Source organism: Phyllostomus discolor, chromosome 12 (assembly GCF_004126475.2).
Source record: "Phyllostomus discolor isolate MPI-MPIP mPhyDis1 chromosome 12, mPhyDis1.pri.v3, whole genome shotgun sequence".
NCBI classification, from domain to species: Eukaryota; Metazoa; Chordata; class Mammalia; order Chiroptera; family Phyllostomidae; genus Phyllostomus; species Phyllostomus discolor.
Genome location: NC_040914.2, coordinates 23,247,862 through 23,257,548, shown reverse-complemented (window position 1 = coordinate 23,257,548; position 9,687 = coordinate 23,247,862). Strand labels below are relative to the sequence as shown.

General features: G+C 42.4%; 1 long non-coding RNA gene across 2 annotated transcripts; it reads right to left on the bottom strand.

Annotated features, from left to right (window-relative positions):
* Window positions 1-3,919: 3,919 nt before the first annotated feature.
* Window positions 3,920-8,581, bottom strand: LOC118497756. Of its 2 annotated transcripts, none has more exons than XR_004900289.1 (2): window positions 7,973-8,581; window positions 3,920-7,708 (listed from the first exon to the last, which is right to left on the bottom strand). It is a non-coding gene; the product is annotated as an uncharacterized LOC118497756 (long non-coding RNA). The 2 variants fall into 2 exon arrangements; XR_004900290.1 differs by having other exon boundaries at window positions 3,920-7,559.
* Window positions 8,582-9,687: the final 1,106 nt, after the last annotated feature.

Sequence of the window (9,687 nt, the reverse complement as noted above, 5' to 3'; positions counted from 1 at the left end):
ACCAGGAATCGAACTGTGATCTTCAGGTTTTCAGGTCAGTGCTTAACCCACTGAGCTTAATTACTTAAATGTAATTAAGGTACATTTTTTAAAAGACTAGTTTTCCAATATGCTTTCAGAGCTTTCAATCGTTTAAAATGTTCTCAAGTGTTTCATACTCCACATATCACTGTAGTTTAATTTTTAAACTTATTTTTTAGAGCTGTTTTAGGTTCAAAGGAAAATAGAGTAAAATCTTTGCCAAAGCAAATGTTTCTAATATAAAATATGGAGCCCCGGCCAGGTCACTCAGTTGGCTAGAGTGTTGAGCCCAAGCTGGGAGTTCAATCCCCGGTCAGGGCATATACAAGAATCAAACAATGAATGTATAAAAAAGTGCAACAAATCTCTCTCTCACTCCCTCCTTGCCCCTTCCTCTCTCTCTCCCTCCCCCGCCCCATGTTGCCCTCTCTAAAAATAAACAAACACATGAATAAATATGGTAGAATCTTTTACAACAAATTTTACATATCCTAATTTACTAAATTTAAGTTACAATTCCTCATACTTCTCACATTTCATTTATCCATCTTTCAATGTCCACTGACAAAAATAAACCACTCTGGGTATTTTACTCAGAGAGAATGTTGAGGTAACACATGAGCCCAGCTGGAAGCTCCTTCTACCCCCAGGACTGGACAGTCAGTGGGAATGAAGTGGCACTGCTGGAGCCCAGCAGCCAGGACCATCATCTGAGCCATGATATAGATGCCACCTGAAGCAAAATAGGAGAGGAACAAGTGCCCGATCTCTTCTACCCTCCCCAGTCTCTGTCAGGACCTGCCTGGGCCTGTATCTGCCCAAATGAGAGTAGGCTGGGGGAAGGCCCTCTGTCTACTGCAGAGGAGGTGACAGGTGGACAATGAGTCAGATAAATTACAACCAAGTGAGGGGCAGAGATTCTGAGACAGAAAAACCACTACCAAGTGTATCATCCAGATGGAACACTTACACAAAATATGAGACCAGGCATAAACATTCTCTCTAACACGGTCCCCATCTGTGTCCTACAGGAAAGTATTGCATATACTCTGTCCTGGTAAATCGCAGTTGCTATGTTATTTTCCACTACTCTGAAGTCAGGGTCTGCCTCAGGTGGCCTCTTGCCTTATAGTTTTCTCAAGAAACATAATCCCTTAATATGCCCAGGATCTGCTGCTTTCCACTGTGAAATCACAAGTGAGGGCTTCTCAAAGTTGGACCAAAGAAGTTATACTGACAAGTCACAGTAAAATAAAAGTACACTCTTTAAAAATAGCTTCCTTCATAAATGAAATTGCTGTCTCAAGAGAGTTCTGCACTGCCACATTCACTGCAGCATCAGTCACAAAAGCCAAGGACACAACCTAAATGCCTACCAACAGAAAAAGAAAGGAGCATATATGTAATTAAGTATCTTTACCTATAAATACAGGTGCTGGATTTGAAATTTCCATATATACACAGAGTAGGACGTAAGTTGGTTTGCAGTTGTTTGTATAAAGAAATGTGCAGGTTATAATTATTGAAATAGCTTTATTAACTCTGTGTTTTGCTTACTCCCAACTGTAAACCTACATTTGCCCCACCCTGAATGGAATTATACACATACACACACAATTCCATGTGTATGTATATGGAATAGTATACATATGTGGTATTTTATATATATATAAATATATATATAAATATATATCCATATATGAAATACTATATATATATATATATATAGAATACTGGATACATAGTATAGAATAGAATATATACAGTATACTATTTAATACTATGTGTAAATATATCTAATACTATTGAGCAATAAAAAGAAGGAAATCCTGCTGTTTGCAGCACCTGAAAGGACCTTGGGGGCATTATGCTAAGTGAAGTCAGGCAGGTAAAGACACATACTACATGACCTCACTTATGCATAAAATCTAAAAACACCAATCTCAGAAACAGTGATTGGATTGCAGGTTGCCTGACTGGGTTTGGGGGAAAGGTCAGGGTGGTGACAGTGGCCAAAAGGCACAAATAAATGTCCACTTGCAAGATAAAGAGCTCCTGGGATGTAATGCACAACATTACTATACTGTACTGAACCATATCCCCCTGTATCCTTGGTTTCACTGTCCCTGGCTTCACTTATATGCTGTCAACTGAGGTCTGAAATGTTAAATGGACAATTCCAGAAATTAACAGTTCAAAAATTACTTTGAGAGAGAGACAATATTCAGAGAACTTTAGTTACAGTATATTGTTATCGTAGTTCTACTTTATTATTATTGTTGTTAATTTTCCACTGTGCCTGATTTACAAAGAAAACTTAAACTTATTTAATGTTATATATGTCAATTATATCTCAATTAAAATGAGAAAAATAGTTTTAAATCTTAGTAAAACTTAAAAATAAAAAGCTGAAAAATAAAAACAATTAATTAGTAAAAAAAATGATCACTCCCTTCAGATAATTTCATCATAAAGTCAAAAATAAATTTAAAAATTAAGTGTACACTTTATTTTCTCCATATATAAGAACCATTAACCAAGGACTGTTCCACCCTTGACAAAAGAGAGAGGAAACTATCTGGGATTTGGAACAGCTAGATTTTATTGAAGGACAATTTACAAGCATGTTTACCTATGAAAATAGGAGCCAGATTTTAAATTTTAATCAAAATGTAACCAACAGTGAATTAAATTATATGAAACATATTTCATGAATAGTACATGAATGTCTTAGTTTTATTAAATGCTTTAAAATATAACTTTTTACAATTACAAATTTAAATAAAATGCATTTCTAAGTACCCTTAAAACATCTTCCAAATTTGTCAACCTTCTCCCACTCATCCATTTTATATCCCTCCTTGGATAGGACCGGCGCACAGCAAAAACACTTTGATGCATATTCTAGAAGCTTGTCCAGATTTGGGTGTTCATATATCATATATAACTGGTATGTCTTAAAATTTCACATCTCATAAATAATTAATCCTAGATTTAAAAGTCACACACAAAAAAACTAGAATTATTGCACAAAATTATTTTTAATACTTAATATCACCTACAACTCCATTCTTTTTTGTTTTCCAAATGAACATTTCCAAATGTTGTTCTTGTTACTTTTTTACTGATACAAGTTCTTTTATTAAAATTAATTAATTAATTAATTGTTTTTAGAGAGAAGGGAGGGAGAAAGAAAAGTAACATCAGTGTGTGCTGCCTCTTGAGCAACCCCTCTGGGGTGGGGACGGGGGAGGGGGGACCTGGCCCAGCAACCCACACATGTGCCCTAACTGGGAACCAAACCAGTGACCTTTTGGTTCACAGGCCAGTGCTCAGTCCACTGAGCCACACCAGCCAGGGCTGAGATAAGAATTCTTAAAAGATCTACCCTTTCTATAAAATTTTAGGTGCACAATATAATAGTGTTAACTATAGGCACACTGTTATACAGTGGATCCCTAGAACTTACTCATCTTCTAACTTAAAATTTGTACCCTCTGAACAGCAACTCCCCTTTTCCCATCCTGTCAGCCTCTGGCAACACCAATCTGTTTGCTCCTGTGAGCGTGACTATATTGTTGGATTTCTAAGCATGGATTGATATATGAAAAATACTTATTATGGCCCTGGCCAGTGTGGCTCAGTTGGTTGAATGTCCTCTCACAAAGGGAAAGGTTGCCAGTTCAATTTCCCACCAGGGCACAAGCCTGGGTTGTGCATTTGGCCTCTGGTCAGGGAGTAAAAGAGAGGTTCTGATCAATGTTTCTCTCTTACATCAATATTTCTCACCCTCTCTTTCTCTCTCCCTTTCCCTCTAAAATTTAATAAATAAAATATTTTAAAAATACTTTTTATTACCCATAAGTCTAAAAATCTTTAAAAGTAATAGTGATATTAATTAATTTACAGGGAGGAAATGTGATTAGATTAACATAGATAAGTCCCAAAATTTGATAGCATCCAACATAATTATTATGAAAAAACTGAAAAACCAAGTTACTGGAACACTGCACATTCACTATGATAAACCCTTATGGCTAACATGGATCTTCATGGTGCAATTTATGTTGTTATTGTTTTATCTTCCATTTGTTCATTTATTCAAATATTTGATTTAAACTAAATTATATTATTTAATGAGTACTAAATAGTAGGTTCAGTTAATTAGACAGACGAGAGTCCTGTCACCCACACTGAGCTCACATAAAGAAGAGAAATAAACAAATTGATAGACAAGCACAAGAGACATTTGTCTAATTATAAAATAAAATGCAACCTTCCTCTGTGCCTGACACTGTTCCAAGCTCTTTCACTCATGTAATTTTTGTGACAACCTTAGGAGGTAGGCATAATGACTGTCCCCATTACATAAGAGAAGACTGTGGCACAGAGGGCCAGCAGCCCACCCAAGATCACACAGCCAGCACCAGGAAGCATTTCTTTCCTTATCTGGCCAGGCCCCTGTCCTCAGACATCCAGCCTCCTCTCTGCCCTCAGATTCCTCCCTCCTGCTGTCCTCAAAGGGTCCTGGGGCCTTGGGGACCACAGCCCTGACAGCTGCTCTGGCTCACTGGCTGCTCACGCTGCTGCTAGCTGGTGACTGCATTGGGGAAAAAAAGATGAGAGGATGCCCTAACCTAGGGAGTGGGTGAACGAGCAGGTGCTGGGCAGAGGTACCGGGAAAGGCTGAGGAGGGTGGCCAGAGGCTCCAATCACCCAACTGTGGCTAAACCTAGACTTTGCTGGGGGGATGGGTGGCACGGGAAGCCATGAAGGGTTTGAGCAGAGGAGGGGGAGGGTCAACTCTGGATGTAGGAAGACCCTTCTGGGGGTAAAAGGATCAGACTGGAAGAGACTGGAGGCCTAAGAAGCTGGGTGAGGGTTCAGGGAGAGAGGACAAGGCTCAACCAGGCTGAGACTATAGAGATGGAGCAGAGGAGAGAGTCAGGGTCAGGATCAGGGATCAGAAGGGACAGGGCTAGAGACTGACACGGGTGGTAAAAAGGGCCTTGTTTGTGGCCCACTGCCTGGGTGAACAGTGGGGAATCTGGAGGAGGAGGGAGATTAGGGAAAGAGAGAACTCAGTGGGGACCTGTGGGAGTGAGGGGCCCCCACACAGATAATTGGATGCAGGAGTCCACAAGCCTGGAGACAGTGGTCTCCTGGAGCCGGGTAGGACAGGGCCTGTGCAATCCCTCCAGGTGTGAGAAAGCACAGGGTGTTCCAGTACCTTCTACTATCCTGGGGCTGGTTGGGTGGGGTTTTCAAAATTCCGTCAGGCAAGGGAGTTGAGACTGCCTGACCAGAGCAGCAGCAAGAAATGGGGCAGGTGTAACAGAGGAAAGAACCTGGGACTGGGTTTGGAAATAGGAGAGTAGGTAGGCAAGGGAGGAAGAAGGGAGGCTTCACTGGATTCTGGGCAGGCACAGAGGGATTAAACAGAAAGATTTTGCAGTAATCGTCTCAGTAACACGGGCCTTGTGCCCAGGCTTTGCTTTCCACAAATTCACTTACTTGAGAAGCAGGTGCCATTATTATCCCCTTTTCACAGGGGCTGAAATCAAGGCACAGAGAGGTAAATAATTTGCCAAAAAGTCACACAGCTCATAATCACAAAACAAAGGTCTGACTCTAGGAGGTTCCAATATCTGTGCCTTTCACTTTTGTGTCTCAGTTTCCTTATCTGTACAAAAGTTGCTGATAACAGTGCTCCCATCACAGAGTTGTTTGTTGCCAGGTTATATAAAGAGGCACAAGCATTTCCTTCCTCTTCTCCAGGAAATCATAACATTTTATTTAAAAAATATAAAATGATAAACATGGATTTTGATACTGAATGATCTGAAAAAAGGTTAACTATGGAGATATGCTGATCAGATCACTTCACCATGAATAGATGAGCTCTGTGGGAACCAAGTTCCAGGTGGCACCAGTCTATTCTTCAACATTTATAGAAAATGAATAAGAAGGGACAGCTCCTTTGTGGCTCCCAGTCACTAATTCAACAAATCACATAAAGGGAAGGAAAAGGCTACAAAACATTAGACAAACTCTGAAACTAGGTTCTGACTATTAAGATCATTGACATCCTTACAACATACACAGTGCAATAGCCTGATATTATTCACTAAGTACCAATGGATGTTGCATCATATGATAAACAGTAGAAAGGGTACAGGGCTCAGAATCTAAATTAGACACAACATATTTAACATGGAAAATGATTTTTTTTTTTAATGTGATGACTTCTAAAGGTAAAGTTTTGCAAAAGTTGAGACTACCTCATATTTAAGAAAGAACAGTAAGAGCTGATTATATGAGATGTCACAAAGCTTGTTTCAGGAGTCAATGATTTACAAAAAAGATTTAATAAATTAAAATCTATTTTAATATGTTTTTATAAGATAAACTAAATGTGAGAGACATAAAAATGTGAATTTGTTGGAGAGAAAAAAGACCCAATGTTTTCATTATTTCTTGAAAGAATCATGGGGTGAGACTCAGTCACTCCTTGTCCCAGGTCACCTGCCTCTTGCCATCCCAGGAAATGAGAAGGGACCCACTACTGACAGACACGTGTTTCCCCTCGAATGAATGAGGGTTGTAAATGGAAGCTATTTGGTGATGCAAATAATTACAAAACGAACAAACCTTATATACAAAAGTTCTGCAATTCCAATTCGACTGTTTAACAGGAACAATTCAGCAAAAGCCGGTATCTCACAAATTAATCATCCATACCTCATCAGCTCACCATTTTTCCACATCCGGTTCCACTTTTCCTGCTACTTACATTTCTGTGTATGGATGTTTGTCTCTTCCCTGTTTCTCTGAACTGCTGTCCTTTCCTGTGTTTCCCCTTCCACCTCCCCTGCTTTTACTCCCCTTTCCTCTGTTCCTGTCCCTACACCTGCTTCGAAAATCTCATGAAACCTATTTCATCTTCAGTTGCGCTTTCTCCCTGATCTTTCTGATTGCTCCCACCTCCATACACTTTGCGTCTGTTTCCACACGCTCCATGCCTGTGTCCCCTCTGCGGCCCCTGTTACTACAGTTTTTCCTGTCACCCCCCCCAGCGGGCTGACTCAGTGCTGTTTCTCCCTCTGATCCGTCACCCCCGAACCCCCTTTCTGTCCCTGCTCTCGCTCCCCCACCTCTTCTCCTTAGAACCACTACGTCCGTCTGAAGCGCCTCGCCCTTTGCTGCCTCACATTTGTTCACAGGCCCCTCTCCCTGTCAGCTCCTCTCGTCTCTCTGGGGCTCCTCAGTCTCCTCAGCATTCCGCCCCTGTCTTCCTCCTCCAGCTACTTTCCCCAGTTACCTTTTCATTCCTACGTGGCTGCCCCGTTCTTCCCATATCCCCTGCTCCCCTACGTTGCAGTCTCTGAGGGCCCCGCATCGACATCTTCTCTCCCTCAAGTGTCCGTCTCTCTTATTCCGTCTTCAGATCCCCTCACGGGTTGGTTCCGCCGCTTTCCTGGCCGCCTCTTCGCCTTCACCGCTTCCTCAAAGCTCCTCCCCGGTGGGGCAGGTCACTCCTGGGGATACAGCGTTCTCCCGTCTTAAGTCCCACCCCATCGAAAGTGTGCTCTTCCTAAGACTGGGGTCTCTTATTAAATGTGCGGCAGGTGGAGAGGGTCTGCAGATCCCCAGGGCGGGGTGCAGTCCCGGCTCCAGGGGCGGAGAGCTGAGAGAAGAGGGGAGGGGCGCAAAAGGTTTGCCTGCATCTCCCGATACTTTAAACAAAGTGGGTGGAAGGGCTGCCCAGGGAACACCTTTAAGCAGATAAACCACGCGGCAGGCGGAGTCCAACGGCCCGAAGGCGGAGAGACCACGGGAGGACGGCCTCAGAGTTTCCCCGAAACGAACACTGACCCTTCACCCGGCAGCAAGGCGGTCAGGGTAGCAACATGGTCGGGGTTGGAGAATCTGGAGGGGACGCCGGACTCACCGCTATAGGAAGTCACGTTCGGGGACTTCAATGCCTGTAGTGATTCTCAGGCTTTATGCGTGGAGAAATGTGGACTGAGACGCTCATGTTTACACCAGCAATACTGAAACCAGTAAGGCCAGTGTACCCTTCCATACTCCACAGCCACTTCCGGGTCTGTAAGAATCTGCGGGTGCGCGCTGTCTGAAAGGCGGGATCAGGGGTGTGTCCTGGGCCCACCATTCCAGCCACGAGGAGGCGAAAATCAGGGCTGAGCTGGGCCAGACCCGAGAGCGTGGGGCGAAACAATGTAGAGGAGGGGCCTGGATTCAGCCTTGCTCTCCGAGGGTCTCTTCTTTTCTGAATTTTGCAACCCGTTCTATTTCTTTCCTGGTATGTGGAGCTGAGCGCCCTTCTGCGTGCTTTAAGTTGATGTTCCAGTTTAAGGTAAATGCTTAGAGCTGTGTGTGCCACGTTATGTTGAAAGCTGAGACGTCTACTTTTAACAGGTGAAAACTATTTTTGCAAAGATGGAACAAAGGTTAGATCCAGGAAGGACCATCACCTGCAACTTGAATTTAATCCACTGCAGCATTATTTACAACAGCCAAAATTTGGAAGCAGCCCAAGTGTCTATCAGCAAGTGGATTAGTGGATAAAAAAGCTGTGGTTGGCCGAAAAGTTCGTTCCAGTTTTATACAATGGCTCTAGTAGTGCTTAGTTGTCTTTAATGTCACTGGAACAATTTTGGTAAGTTGTATTGACATCTGTCATATCAGTGTGCATTTAAAAAAAGTATCAAAATTGGTGAATTTTTGTGCAGCCATTTAATATTGAAGATGGCAGGAGATACACATTTTCATTCTACTATGGCTTTATTATTTCAAGAAAGGTAAAAATGCAACTGAAATGCAAAGACTTCTGCAGTGTATGGAGAAGGTATTGTGACTGATGGAATATATTAAAAGTGGTTTACAAAATTTCTTGGGACTATTGACACTTTGGCCAAATAATTCTTTGCTATGGGGTTTTGTGTGTTGGAAGATGTTTTACCCCCAGTCAGTGTGGCTCAGTGGTTTCAGTGGTTGGAGCATTGTCCTGTAACTGAAAGGTTCCAGGTTTGATTCCCAGTCAGACCATGTGCTTAGGTTTTGGATTCATCCCTGGTCAGGATATGACCCCATATGGCCCCAGTCCAGACATGCACAATTCCTGGTCCTGGCACGGATGTATATGGAGACAACCAATCCATGCTTCTCTCTCATCCATGTCTGTCTCTCTCCCTTCCTCTCTCTTTCTCTCAAAAAGCTAATGAAAAGTCCTTGGGTGAGGATTAAAAAAAATTGTTCTAGCAGCACTCCTCTTCTACTCATTAAAAGCCAACAGCGGGAGATAGCTGACATACTCAAAATATCCAAATCAATGAAGTTACTCATGAAAATGAAAAATGTGTCCTTTATTTTATGGAAAAACTAAACAGATTTTTTGGCCTACCTAATACTACTCCATAGTAAAAAAGGGAGATGAGAGGGAGAGGCCTGAAGAGTAAAAGTAATCAGGGCAGTGTGGTTCATCCTGGCCCCACCGGTCTCATCACCTTGAGCAAGCTCCAGGATCACGGGCCTAGGAGAACCAACTTCAGCTCCCACAGAGGCTCAGGCTTGCAGAGCAAGCACAGCCTGTAGTGGGGGATGATCAGTAACTGCTCCTTACAAAATAGAGCCATGCTTTCATTT